Source organism: Fukomys damarensis, unplaced genomic scaffold, assembly GCF_012274545.1.
Source record: "Fukomys damarensis isolate Sample0158 unplaced genomic scaffold, DMR_v1.0_HiC HiC_scaffold_8, whole genome shotgun sequence".
Lineage (NCBI taxonomy): Eukaryota > Metazoa > Chordata > Mammalia > Rodentia > Bathyergidae > Fukomys > Fukomys damarensis.
Window position 1 is genome coordinate 3,543,602 of NW_022900920.1, and position 15,334 is coordinate 3,558,935.

At 36.8% G+C, this 15,334-nt stretch overlaps 1 protein-coding gene and 1 pseudogene across 3 annotated transcripts in view; both read right to left on the reverse strand.

The window, feature by feature from the left end:
* The window catches only part of Hpse2 (heparanase 2 (inactive)), a 770,839-nt gene that overhangs the window by 491,769 nt on the left and 263,736 nt on the right, over positions 1 to 15,334 (reverse strand). The window lies entirely within an intron of this gene.
* LOC104872298 lies at positions 5,449 to 6,550 on the reverse strand (annotated as a pseudogene).

The following is a 15,334-nucleotide window of genomic DNA, read 5'->3' on the forward strand; positions in this document are numbered from 1 at the left end:
CCTTAAACATAAAGTAAGGAGTGATTGCACCTTCATTAAAATGGTCTTGACAGTCATTGCTATCTGTGGTAGGCTAAAAATGGATGCTGAAAATATCCATATCAAATTGGTGGAACTTCAAAATGTTACTTTATTTGAATTCACAGACGAAGTAAATTTCAAACCAAAACTCATTAAGAGAGACAAAGGAGGCCACTACATCCTTGTAAAGGGAACAATTCAAGAGGAAGAGATGACAATCATAAACATATATGCACCAAATATGAAAAAAATAGTTCTTTATAGGTGTAATATGATAATGATTTGAGATGAGATTATCCTGGTGTTTACAAATGCAATTATCTTAAGAATTTGAGACAAGATTATCCTGGTGATAGTTAACTCATTGGGTCAACTTCAGTAAGAAACACTCAACTAAATTGGGTAAGGATAGTTGTGGATGTGGCTGAAGGGATTTACAGAAGACAGAAGATCCACCCTGAGTATGACTGGCACCAGCAAATAGGCTTATCGTCAGAATGGAGTATGAGGTGACCTTCAGCTGGAACATCATCTCTTGGATTCAAGAACAGACTCTTCAGCCTTCCAGTGTAGATCTGTAGGCCTCTGATATGGACTCAAGTGGGACCTTAAAAGTGAGCTCCAAGCCTTCAACCTTTGACTGCATCCTTTAGTTTCCCAGTACACAGCGCTTTTACACTCTACCAACTTTGACTCTGCAAGTGGCCACTGAAATCCTACCTTGTAAATCCTTCTGTATTTATACATCTCACATTAAATCTGTTTCGCTAGCAAGCACTGACTGATTCACCTGCCTCATATAAACAAACCTTCAATCCAATGACAAGGGTACTTAATAGAGACACATGGAGGAATAATTATACTAGAAAGAGGTATAGGACCATGAAAATGGAGACTAGAGCAATGTAGTCAAGCCAAGGAACATCTACAGTCACCAGACACAATAAGAAGCAAGGAAAGCTGGGCATGGTGGCTCATGCCTGTAATCCCAGCAATCAGGAGGCACAGGCAGGAGGATTGCTGTGAGTCCAAGGCAGGTCTGGGCTACATAATGAGTTCAGGGCCAGCCTGAACTACAAAGTGAGACCCTGTCTCAAAAAACAAACAACAACAATAAATTTTTGAAAGCAAGGAAAATAATTTATATTAGAGCCTTCTAATGAAACCTAGCCCTACTGACAAACTGATTTCAGACTTCTGACCTTCAGAGCTATAAAAAAAATCAGCTTCCATTGTTTTATACTGCCATGTTTAGGGTAATTTGTTACAGCAAAAATAGAAAATTAACATACTGTCCATCTGCTGTATGTAACAAACTAGAAGTTCCTTGCTCAGCAACTGTTTTATATATTTTTGCAACCCTCTATCAATCTAGAATAATGTTTAAAATGTGTGGACTAATTGGAAATAACACTGGGAAATAAAATTGGAAATAGAAAACAGGAAGGCTGATTCACAATATAAAACTGTGACATTTGGTGCTTCACTTATTCATTCAGTATTCACATATTGAGAACCTATTCTGTGCCAGGCAATGATCTTGGCCATCAGGAACCAAAAAGACAACAAATATGGTCTTTGCCCACAACTTGCTGCAGGAGACTTACTATATTTTAAAAATAAATTTTATTTAATTACATTTTCTTAAATTAATATTCAAATAGAAAAAACAAAATAATAAATTCATAAAAGGAACAGCTCAGCTAGACTTAACAGTGGAGTGTGGGAAACAAGTCATTTCACTTTCCTGGGACTTTGTTATAAAATAATAATAAGGTGAACAAATACTGTCTGTCACAGAAAGTTTACTGTACTCTCATTTTAAAGTTTCTTTACTGTATTAATGATATATACATTTCATAAAATGTTTACATTTAGTTGGCATTGTGTTATTGAATAGAAATTAACTCACACCATCTAAAATAGTTATGTATTTGAATTACAGATTATTTTTAGTTTATAATCCATATATTTGTATGTTTAATATATAATTATAAATTTAAATATTTATATTTCATATACTTAATGTATTTTGAGATAATATATCATAATTTCACAAGTTTTACAAATGGAGAAATAGACTTGGGAAAATAAATACCAGGCCCAAACCTACATAGCTATGAAAAGTTAGATGTGAAACAAACAATACCACAGGCTGAAGTTTTAACCATTATATCAGATTTGTTAAATAAACACTAAAATTTTCAAATATTGCTGAAGCAAATTTAGGTAATATTTGTTAAGTAAACATTTATCTTTGAGTGGGCATAAGGGAAAAGGAAGGAATCACCTTTCATCAATAGGCTTTCAAAAGACAAGATACAGAGTAATACCAAGAAAAATAGCAAAAATAACTAGAAATCTAATGCCATAGTCATACTTTGACCAATCAGTAGCTTATTGTATTATTAGAAAATAATTAGTTACTTTAGCTTCTCTTCACCTAATAGTAATCTGATGCTTAATTTAGAAGCTTCCTTCACAGAGCTATTCAGAGAAATATAAGGCAATAAAGTACGTGGCATCTTTTTATATCATTTTATTTTTCTTAATTCATTCAAAGTGTCATGACACAAAAAATCAAGGTAGGGCCAGGGATTTAGCTCAGTAGCAGGTGGCAGGTGCAAGGGCCTGAGTTTGATCCCCACACCAAAAAAAAAAAAAAAAAAAAAAAAAAAAAAATCAAGGCACAAAAAAGTCAAGGCAGTCAGGGATTTAGCTCAGTGGCACTGTGCCTGCCTTGCAAGGGCAAGGTTGTGCGTTTGATCCCCAGTACCAAAATACAAAAATTTAAAAAGTCAAGGTATAAAATATTTTATTTTGCAACAAATTCTACTAAAGTTGATCCTTATTTCCCTTGTGATAGTTATTGATTATATCAGCTTGAGTAAGAAACACTCAAATAAACTGCATCAGCATAGATCTGGGTGTGACTGTAGGGATTTATTAAAAATAGATGACCCACCCTAAGTGTGACTGACACCAAAAATATGTCTGCCACCTGAATGAAATAAAAAGGAAAAGAAGGAAGGTTTGCTTCTGTGTCTTCCAAGGAGCTCCAGCTTTGTCTTTCACCTTGGCCATTGTCACCTGGCTTCCCCAGCAGACTCTTCAGCCTTCCATTGCAGACCTTTCAGCCTCCTAATACAGACTTACATGGGATGTGACGGTGACTCAAGGCCTTCAACTGGGTCCTTCAGATCTCCAGCACACAGACAGCCGTTTTGTACTTTTCCACACCTGACCCTGCGGGTGGCCACTGTAAGCCAATCTTGTAAATTCTTTTATATCTGTACATCTTGTGGTAAATTTGTTTCTCTACTAAGCACAGACTGGCCCATACCCCAAATATATATGTGTTAATTTGTCTACTTGCTAAAATTCATTTGTAACCCAACATCAATACTTGTGGTACTTTCTTGGCTATTTTCAGAGTTTTACAGAATGGCAAAATATTGGAGCCACTTCACATTGCACATTTCCAACTGAGGTCAAATAAGGGTAGCTATAGTTCTTGTTTCAGCTGTCACACTGTAAACAAGTGGTATTTTGTTTTCTTGGACTATTTAATGCCACATTTTTCACAAGTTTGTGCTGTATCTGGTCATTTAATTGTTAAAATGGCCCTCAAGCATAGTACTTTAAGTGCTGTCTAGTGTTCCTAAGTGCAAGAAGGCTGAGCTGAGCTTTATAGAAAGAACGTAAGCATAAGCTGGAGACCTGTCAGTCATGACTGCAATAGTAAGGAAACAAGAACACATCCAGAAAAAACATTAAATTTCTGATTGTAATAGTTAAACTGGATTGTGATCTTGATTGGCTTGAGATATGCCAACAGCATTAGAAAAGAACATTTCTAAGTGTATCTGGGAGGTTCATACAGGCATCACTTTGGGAGCCATTTTTAGTTCCTGGCCCCTTCCTCTCTGGCAATGTTCTGCTCTGCTTCTTGGCAGCCATAAAGTGGTGGTTTTGCTCTGCCATGCCCTTTTACAATGTTGTTTCTGCCTGGAAGCTAGCTAAACATGAACTGAAACCTCTGAAGCTATGATACTCTTTGCTAAATAAACATATATCTTTGAGTGGGCATAAGGGAAAAGGGATATAATCTAAAGGGAATCACCATCCATCAATAGGCTCTCAATTATCATCATCATCATCATCATCATCATCATCATTTTATTTATTTATTTATTTATTTATTTATTTTGGTAGTGGGGATCAAACTCGGGTCCTTCCACTTGCAAGGCAGGTGGTGGAACCACTGAGCTAAATCCCTGGCTCCAAATCTCTCCTTTATAATGGGGATGGCATGCATCTTGCACAATAAGGGGAAAGCAAACAACACAGTGATCTATATCTGAGCCCATACCTAACAGGGATAAAATAACATCTATAATATGTGAGGAAGCTTTATTTGTGGATTCATGAAATGATAACCATTTTTTAAAATACATATTGGATGGGGCTGAGGGTTTAACTCAGTGGTGCCACTGCCTGCTTCACAAGGACAAGGACCCAAGTTCAATCCCCGGTCTGAGTCTAGAAGCCAAAGACATTTACAATTACATTACCCATGTTACTCAGGCTGAGGAAAATATTGCATTGTTATGATTTGGATCTGAAATGTCTCCCAAAGGCCAATGTGTTGAAGATTGGTCTTCAATAGAGTCATGATCAGAAGTAGGGATTTTGGAAAGCTATTGGATCATGAAGGCTCTGACCTTATTAGTGGGTTAATCCATTCAATGGATTCATAATTTGATCACATTGTTTAGAGGTATTGGAATTTTTTTATTCATTCTAATATTTATTGAGCAGATAAGAGATACAAAGGTAATTAAAACAAGAGATGAGGCATATGCACAACAGAAAGCATTATGTAAGATTCACTGAATCACAGTAGTCAAAAAAGGAAAGGATCTGGTGTGAAAATCTGTAATAGTACATAAGATCCTAATGAGATAATTGACAATGTGAAATAGGAAGAAACAGGCTAAAGGTGTAGGGAAAGTGGGAAGGGTAGGGAAAGGTAATAAGGGAAAAGAAAAAATATGAGAAAATGAAAAAATGGAAATAAAGTGTTTGTAAATGGGGAGGGGAGGAGGGGGTGGAGGACAGGGACAAGGGAAAAAAATGAGAACCAAGACCTGTCATGTAAAGGTACAAGATCCCAATAATGAATGTAACTGTACTGTATACCTAAAATGTACCAATAAACTCAATTTTTAAAAAAAAAGGAAAGGAAGGGCTGGGGATTTAGCTTAGCAGTTCTGTTCCCTGCCTGGCAAGCACAAGGTCCTGAATTCGGGCCCCTCCTACAAAAAAAAAAAAAAAAAAAAAAAAAAAAAAAACTTGGAAGAGGGTCTGAGTAGCAGATCAGGAAAGGGGATTGAGATTAAAATAGACTTCAGTCTGGATTGTTGATGATACTGAGTATGGACTAAATTTCTCCCCATCTTTGGGCTTAAATTTATCAGTAGTGCCCAGGACTGTTCAATGTGCCTTTTCTCCACTTGCTTGCATTTTTTCTTTAATATCTTCTACAGAACTAGGTCCTTTGGGTGTTTTAGGAGTCTTTTCTTTTTTGAAGGAATCTTGGCCTTTTGATCTTGGTGTTGATGGTTTTGAGTCTTTTCCATTCTGGTTTGATTTTTGTGCATTTTTGGCTGGAGTATCCCATATCAATTTCTTCATTGGAGATTTCTCTTCAGTTTCCTCATCATCAAAATCATCATCATCTTGGGCAGGGAATTTAGCTCAGTGGTTTCGTCGCCTGCCTCACAATTGCAAAGTCCCCAGAGTTCGATTCCGGTACCAAAAAACAAACAAATAAAACATCATCATCTTCATCTTCTTCTTGCTTCTTCTCCTTCTCCTTCCTCTTCCTCCTCCTCCTCCTTTCTTCTTCTTCTTTCTTCCTTCTTCTTCCTGTTCTTCCTCTTCCTCTTCTTATTATGTCATAATCATCATCATCACAATGTTTATCAGCAGCTAGTTTTACTTTCTTCTCTGGAACCTTGCTACCACTTCCAGGGGCAGATCATTTTCCAGATATACTTAGGAGCTTTATGTCTTCTTCCTCCTCACCTGACCCTGAATTTTCCTCCACAGCTACTAAGTGCTGTGCACTGATATGCACAGGCCCTGAGCCACACTTCAACCTTAAAATAACAGGTGGTGTAATTTCAAAGCCCCCAATGGAAACCTTTGGCTGTACATACATTTTCAAAGTTGCTACTGTTACTTTATTTGGACTGGCTTTGTAATTCATTAACCCTGCTTCCACAATGTGCAATTCATCCTTTGCACCAGCCCCTAAACTGACCGTTCTTAATGACGATTGGTGCTCATTTTTGTCATTATCCATCTTAAAGTGATAATCTTTGTTGGCCTTTAGTTCACAACCTAAAAAGTTCTGGGCTTGGGTGGCTCACGCCCATATCCATCAAATCTTGCATGGAGTGGTTGCATGCAATTAGGTGGGAGAGGACACCAACTGAAATAAACAGCTACTGCCCAAAGAGAACAGATGTGCAGGACAAAATCATGCCAGGGAGGACGTTTTAAGAGGTGAGACCTAGCTAGAGGAAGTAAGTCACTGTGGTTGTGCCCTTGGAAGGTTATATCTTGTTCTCTCCATTTCCCTTTCCTTCTTCATTTCCATTTCCCTTTCCCTGCTTCTTGCTTCCTCTTCAGGCTTCCTGCTTCCTGGCTGCCATAAATTGAGTAGCCTCTTCCACCATATGCTGTCTGCTTTGCCCCAGGCCCAAGACAATGGAAACAGTTGGCCAGAGACTGAAACCTCTGAAATTATCAGCCAAAATAAAATTTCCCACTATAGTTTAATTTTCTCAGATATTTTGTCACAGCGATGAAAAGTGAATACATAGAAGCTTCTCAGTATTTTATTATAAAATATATATTTTTAGAATTTCCATCATGGTATGTTAAATAAGATAACTTTAAACATAAATACATATAAAAACAAGGCTGATAAAATGAAACCTGAAGTTCACTGAAACCTAATTCTACTCAGTGCTTCTATGACTTTATAAGACATAGCTGCTACAGTAGCTCATTGAGAAAGAAACAAGAATTAGAAAATAAATCCTATATCACTGATTTACATATATGTAAAATATCCTATTTTCCAAAAGGATATTTAAAACATAAGTGAAAATGTCTAAAGAAGGAGCTTGCAAGAAAAAGGAAAAGGCACCATAAAGAAGTATATCCTAAAGCTTGAAGCTAAATTAAGAAGGCACCTGCGGCTAGAGACAAAGATATCCATTTTTGCATGGTTTAAGTAAAATGAAAATAGCACAACCCATTGAGATGAATTTCACACATGAAATTATTAGAAGCATCTTCATTTTTGTAGTTCTGCACAAGCAATCAATCTTGTATACCGAAAGGCAGGGCATCTAGAGTCAGAAAAATCTAAAGTCTGCTACTTTCAACTTAAGAAATGCCCATGGACAACCCTTAACATTTATTAACTTCAATTAAAGAAATATTGCATTGTTTCAAAAATATTTCAATATATATGCTAGTTTGTTTCATTCATAGTACTAGTTTCTCTTAGTTCATTGAAAAGAAAATTTGTGCAATTATCTGGGTTTTTTTGTAAGAGAGAGAATGTCTTTTTTGTTTATGACCTGCACTCTGAGTGACATTTGGTCATTCTTTATAGTACACAGTATATTAACCATTCTTATCTTTTAATTATTTTGTTATGAAATTTTTAAATTTCATAGACATAAGAAAAATGCTTTATTATATATTCTTTAGTAATATCAAATTGTATTACATTTAATAAAAAAGAAATGGTATCTATCTCATGGTAATAATTAAGTAAAATAACTGTTAATCAATTAGCACATCATAAAAATATGATGTCAATAAACTATCATTTTCTATTATGTTCTAACAATTGCTATTTGAAGTGGTGGGATATGGGTAAGAGCACAGCTCAAGTTTTAATGTTAAGTAAACAGTTAAAACAACATATATAGATAGATATGTGTACATATATATATATATAATCTGACTAATCGAATATTTTCACCTCATGATTCAATTCTTGCTAGTAATCTGGAATACAAAGAGATATTACAATTAGAACTTTCCAAATTCCAACAGTTTTAGTACTTGTGCCTCATAGAATCCCTAGCTAAAGATGAAACTACTGTGTTTATGTTAGGTGACAATTTTCCAATATTGAGCCTATAGTAGTGAGAGAAAAACTCAACCATATCAGCCAGTAGGCAACTGGAAAAAGGGGAAAACAAAACCCTCAAGTAGAATAAAACTCATACTTAGCCTAGATTTAAATAAAATATTTTATTATAGTACTTATTTGAAATAATATTTACATAAATATTATTGAATAAAATCATATTTAATACCACTTTATTTTCATTTTAGATAACTTAAATTTTTTATGTACTCCATACTTGATCTTTTGTTTTGTTTTTGAGGAAATGGGGATTGAAACCAGAGCCTTGAACACATTAGGTAAATGTTCCACCACTGAGCTATAATCCTGAGCCCTTTAAAAAATATATATTTTATGAGGCAGAGTCTCAATAAATTCCCCAGTCTAGTCTTAAATTTGGTAATCTTCATGCCTCGGCCTCCCAGAAGACCGTTGTATTTCTTAACATCTATCACCAATGTTTCTTTGAAATGTTCCCCTTTCTAGATATGAGAAGTACAGTATACAAGGGAAGAGACTGAGAATTAGAAACAAATATGTTTAACCCACGTTCTAGTATGAGACCGGTAGCAAGACCTTTAACATCCTCATCTGGAAAGTGGCTCTCATAATCTGATTGCAGATTAGTTAGAAATTATTCTAAGGCAGTTAGACAAGGCTGGACCCTCAGCATAGAAAAACAACTGAGGCACATTCACTGATGAGCATTATAAAAAGAGAAACTACTACATCCACCTATTTCCCATAGGAATAAATAGCAGTGATTGATATTTCTTTTCTTTTTTTTTTTTTTTTTTTTTGGTACCGGGGATTGAACTCGGGTCCTTGCACTTGCAAGCAGGCCACCGAACCTCTGAGCTAAATCCCCAGCCCCAGTGATTGATATTTCAATCACTATCCATCACATGGGTGGGGTACCAAGGCCTTAACCCATCCCTTACAGAAAATCCTTAGTCCTTCCTTCTATGCTGCTTGCTACTTGACTTGTTTCTCCATTTGATCTCCATTTAAGCATTATCTAAACAATTATACTTGTTGTAATCTTTTTGGCTGATCATAGTTTTGTCCCACCTCATACCCACCTCGTGATTTCCCACTGGATCAGTATTACCTAATCCACTGCACTTGTACTCTTACTAGTTGACTACAGTTTTGTCCCACCTTGAACTTGCCTCACCTCGTGGCTTTGCTCTATAACAATACCCTGGGAAACAGGCTACCCTGGGAAATAGGTTCTGTCTCTCTTAGACAGAAGCTATTTTTCACTCAATAAATTTTCCTAGTCAACCTCCATTGTTCCTAGAATTTACTGAATATCTAGCAGGTTTACGAATGCATCTATTCCCCCTATATCACTCTGACATTGTTAGTTTAAGACATATAGAAATAACATTTATGAAAAATTACCATAGTATCTGAGTTACTGACAGTCAAAGACATTTTAATTATACTTGTTATTCTTGTTTTCTGCTTTACTATGGGCTCTAGTCTGTAGATAAAACATCATTAAACTACTGAAAGTAACAAATTCTTTTTCAAATATTGATCCTTTTCTAACTTTTGTCCAATTTATCATCTGCCTAGTGGCTATTTCTACCTCTAAGGCCTTTTCCCATTACTCTAAAACTATCCCTTCGAATGCCTTATTTCTAGAACTATCTTTGCTTGTCCATCCGTTCTTTTTAAAAAGTCAGCCTTATCCTTACATTTACACATCCTTTCCTATTTTCCCAAAGCTGCTTTAACACTAATACATGAATCCTATATTGTAGCAACACCCCATTTACACACCCCTTTCCCTCAAAATCCACTGATCCCTAACTCTATATTAAAAAAACCACTGCTTGCAAATTATCACTCTGAAAAAAAAAATTCTTCTAACCTTTTTTTTCTAAAAATTAAGGTTTTGTTCATCCTGTTCAACATGTGTTGTAAAATTCTCTTTTAAAAGGAAAAGCCTTGGCCCTTAATCAGGGCATAAAACGATAAAAGACCATCTGTCAGAAAAAAAAGAAAACATAAACAGATTGTTAAATTTCCCTTGCCTTAAGATGGCGCCACAGCGAATCGCAGACTCCATGTAAAAATATGACTTCTCCCAACAAAGGACAGGCTTCTTCTTCCCATCATGCCTCTTTTCCTGCCAAAAGAGTGACCTGATACTTGCTACCTCCTAGCAGCTAGTGATGTCACAAGCCCCTCCTAGTGATGCCACAGGCTCCTCCAATCTCTTAATACTACCTCACTCAACTTCACCCCAGCTCAGACTAACCCCAACCAGCTCCTATAAAAGAAGCTCCCTATTGTTCTGTGTTGCTTTTTCTTCCTTTGTTTGGAGATAGCCAGATCAGCATATCCTCCCCATAATTAAGACTTGTGGTTCTAGTCTGGTCCTGGTTTTCAGCTCTTTTTACCTATCATTGATCTGAATTATGTCGTAAAAACTCACTTTCAACTACTATGGCCACTGAGATTCTGCTTGTGAGGAATATGGAGCAAGGAAAGGAGAAATGAATATGTAAATCTGTTAGTTTAGAATATATTTAAGTTAATCACAGAACAACAATAAAACAAAAATATCTAGGGGTAGGAGGACATCCTATGGAGAAGTTATGTTTATGAAAACTGAATAGATTTTCCAACACTTAAAAGATTCTTATGGAATTAATGAATACCTGGCTGAATTTTTAGAATAAAGTCACTGAACATTTGAAAAGGAAATAAATTCTTATTTCGTGATAAGAAAGAACAAAGGGGAATAAGAATCAGGAGTAAAAAAACTTTATGACGGAAAAACAGATGATGTGCCCTTCTAATGTTAAAATTGCCAGTAACCAATCAAGAAAAGTCCCAGATAAAATTAATTAGGGTCAAGAAAAGTCACTGTGAATTCTATCAAATATTATAATCTCAATAAGTAATCATATATGGATAGAAAACTAGTCATCAGGAAAACTATACCAAGAATTCTATTTCCATTCCATTTAATCTAAGTATAGGAGGTATAGTTATTACCTCTAACACAACAGATTCTGTTGTGTTTTAATAGTTCATCACTAAGGAAGAAAGAAACCCATGTTTCGGGTCTCAGCTATGAGGCTAAATACTTGAATCACTTGCTCTCAAGAAACTATAGAGAAAGCTTGCCGAAATACTAGAGTTTAGGAAGTACTCTGTTGGGTAAGCTTAAAGTAAGCCACTCAAGATCTTTCTTTGAAAATTGTTTCTATCCAGTCAATAATTCTTATGCAATCAATATGTACTGCTTATTACTCAATGCCAGACAAAATACTAAAAAATGATCCTTGCAACAAAAGCACTTACAGCATCATGGCAGTAGCTTGAACAATATGTCCTTTCCCCCTCTCCCCTCTCCCTTGGATCTTTTCTTCATATTTCACATTATCTATCATAAATTTTGATCCTTATTTACACTTTCAGCGTCTCACTCCAGAGAAATTACTCAGTATTTACACATGTGTCAAAAACAGGCATCTGAAATGAACAGATATTTCTCAGATAAAGAAGTAGAAACAGCAAGTAAACATATGAAAAAATGTTCAACATCACTGGTCATTCAAGAGATGAAAATGACTGTATCCCTAAAATGTACCAATAAACGCAATAAAATTAAAAAAAAAGAGAGATGAAAATGATTCTGCTGCCTGCCTTGCAAGCACAAGGTCCTGAGTTCAATCCCTGCCCCCACAAAAGAGATGAAAATGAAAATAACACCAAGATTCTACCTCACTCCAGAAAGAATGGCTGCAAAGTAGAAATCAACCAATACCAAATGCTGGTAGGGCTGTGGGGGAAAGGAAATCTTCTGCACTGTTGCTGGAGGTGTAGACTGGGGCAACCCCTTTGGAAATCAGTATGGAGATACCTTAAAAACTACAATTAGAGGTTCCATTTGACCCAATGATTCCTCTGCTGGGTATCATCCCAAATAAATAAAAGAGTCATACACATACACACCCATCTACACACCCATATTTATAGTGGCACAGTCTGTAGTAGCTAAAACTTGGAAAGAGCCCAACTGCCCTTCAACTGGAGACTGGATAAAGAAGATGTGGGTATTTTCATAAAATGGAGTACTACTCAGCCATAGGAATGAGAAACTAGAGACATTTATAGCTAAATGGATGCACATTGAGGCCATAGTCTTACAATTTTTAATTCAAACTCACAACCCAATCATGCTGTCACCAGATATTCTAGTGATCAACACTGTTCCAGGCTTTCCAAGCTTTTCCTTGTTCAATGAATTGGACAAATTGATGATTGTGACAAGTAAATCAAAGAAGAAAAGGAAGTGTTCAAGAAAAAGTGCTCTGAAAATAAGTGCTGTGTAGAGTGGGTGTGAGCTAATTAAAGCAGAAAAAGAAGACACCCTATGGAATTAGAGTAGGCTCATGAGAGGGCTCACAGCAGCCATAAACTTAATGGCCAACATCATTTATATCTTTTTCCTGATGTCAGCTCTAAAATAGCCTATAAAAAACATACTTGATCTCACACTAGAAGATTGGTATCAAGTGCAGGGCTTTGCTTGATCTCATGAAGTTCTTATCCCAGAAAAATTGAAGATGGCATTCCTTCATTGGTATTAGGTACAGGGCTTACGAGGAGGAGTGTTATAGGAGTTGTCAAAACAGGATTTGAAAGAAAAATTTATTCTAATGAACAGAGACTAAAATCATGAATTAAAATCAGGAGATTCTAGCAGCTAGCTGGGAAAAGCCATCTATCACATTTGGGCTGACTTTGGGAAAGAATAACACCTAGCTGGGAGAGATTTCATTCATGAATGGATGGGTTAATACTAGGAGAGATATTAGCAAAAAACTGGGAAAGGAATTAGGTTTATACAGGTATTGAAGGGGCTAATGAATCTGGGGTGAAATATTTTCGATTCGGATGCCCAAAGATGGTCTGCTTAGGTGGGTAAACAATTTTCGGACTCTTTGTATACTTCCTTTTGAGTCCATTTGCTCTATTTACTGATAAGTTGTTGTTGTTTGCTAAAAGCAGCCTATTTGCTTTGTCATGGTTTTTGTGAAGAACTCATTTAAGTCTGACAGGGAGCTGGCGCTGTGAATCGGTGTCTTTATGGTTAACATGTCTCTGCAATTGACAGGTCGTGAGCAATGACTCTCGTTGCTATGCCTTGCCCTAATTTCCTATCTGGAAACTGTTCTATTCACTGCCCCTATACTTAATTATGCATATTCAGTATTCTACTTTTTTCTCATACCATTTCCTTAACAAACAATAAATCTCCTAGCCTTCAAAAAATGGCCACTTATTTTTCGAATGTCTAACTCATTCATTCATTTATTTAGTGACTGTCTATAACGTGCAGGATCTAAGAATATAATATAGATCAAAACAACAACTACATTAGTCATTAACTGATCACTAGGACACAAGCACAACACATACAACTGAGAGGAGGAGAGGTTTATTTTGGCTCCTGGTTAGAGTCCATGGTTGGTTAGCTCAACAGCAGAACAGCATAGCGGAAGGGTCTGAGCAGATAAGCTGTTTACTTCAGGGCAGCTAGGAAGCAGAGAGAAAGAGAGAGAGAGAGAGAGAGAGAGGGAGGAGCTACCAAGGAAGATACACCTTCCAGGTCATAGCCCCGGTGACCCACCCCTTCTGACCAGACCCTGATCTAAACCTTGACATTCCCCTGACCCCCAAAATGTTGATCATCTCTTTATGCAAAATGCACTTAGTCCATCTCTAGGAATCATACAATATAAAGGTATTTTTTAAAAGGAAGAATAGGATGGAAAGCAATGGGACCAAAGGAAGATCGAAATCCAGCAGGGTAAACATTAGCTCCACGATGGTTTTTGACACAAGTTGTGGTATGATGTGAACTCCAAATGACTCTAGAAGCCCTGCTTCTACAGCACTGTCTTCCATAGTTCCCATATCCTCTTTCTTGGGGTAACTCTGCTCAGTGCCTGCTGCTTTTCTCAGCTGAGGACTCCATGTTTCTGGCATCTTCAGCCCTCCACTGCACTTCCAGATTCACTCCCACAGCTTCATTCAGTGCCCTCCCCGGCCTTGTTCCAAAATGTACAGTAGGTAAAAGCTTACCTGACCCCATAACTCTTGTATTCTGCATGACAATAAAGCCAGCTACATACACATGGATGACACCAAGGTTTGCCACCAGCAGGAACCTCTTTTATGGTGGTTGTAGTAGCCCCAGAGTTCCTGGATGGCTGAATTTGAGGGAATTAATTCTCTAGGGATCAGCTTTGGAGCAAGATGCCCCAGGGCTCTCTATTCAAATCAAAGTCTTGGGCTAGGGATCTAGCTCATTGCCACAGTGCCTGTCTGGAAAGTGTGAGGTCCAGAGTTAGATCCCCAGAACCAAAAAAAAGAAAAAATAAATCAAAATCTTTCACTTTTGGACCCTTGAGCTCCTGAAGGGTGAGGTCTTGTAAATCCCAGGATGCCCTCAAGATATCTTTCCTATTGTCCTGATACAAAGTACCTGGCTTCTTTTTAATCCTTTCAGGAATCAAGTTCTCCTTGCTACTTCATAGGCATTTCCTTTCTGGTGAAAGTGATAAAATTTTAAATGTGCCTTTCCTCCTTATTTTCATTATAAACGTGGCTAAAGGCTCTAGTAGTATCTATGTCCCAGCCTTGATATTGGGTTGCTTTGAAATTTCCTCATTAGTCTATGACCTTTAATCTCAGTTTCCTGCAAAGAACCAGGACATGAACAAAATATATACAAATTACTTGCCAGAGAATAACACACATAGTCTCTAGTCCATTGGCCAATGGAGTCTTTGTTCTCAACTCGGTTCCTAAGCATGGTCTTTAGAGTCTGCCTTTTAAATCTGACATGAACCTCCCTTCAAGCTTGGCTTATAGCATTCTAGGGCTTCTCTAGCTGGAATCTTCAAATCTTTCCAAACTCTTCCCAAGAGTTAGTTCTATCTTAGACAAGTTAATTAGTCAGTTAGACTGGGCATCTGAGTAGTCAATATGAAAGACAATGAAGACACATTCACTGGTAAGCATTATAAAAGGAGAAAAAGTATTATACCCACTTACTTC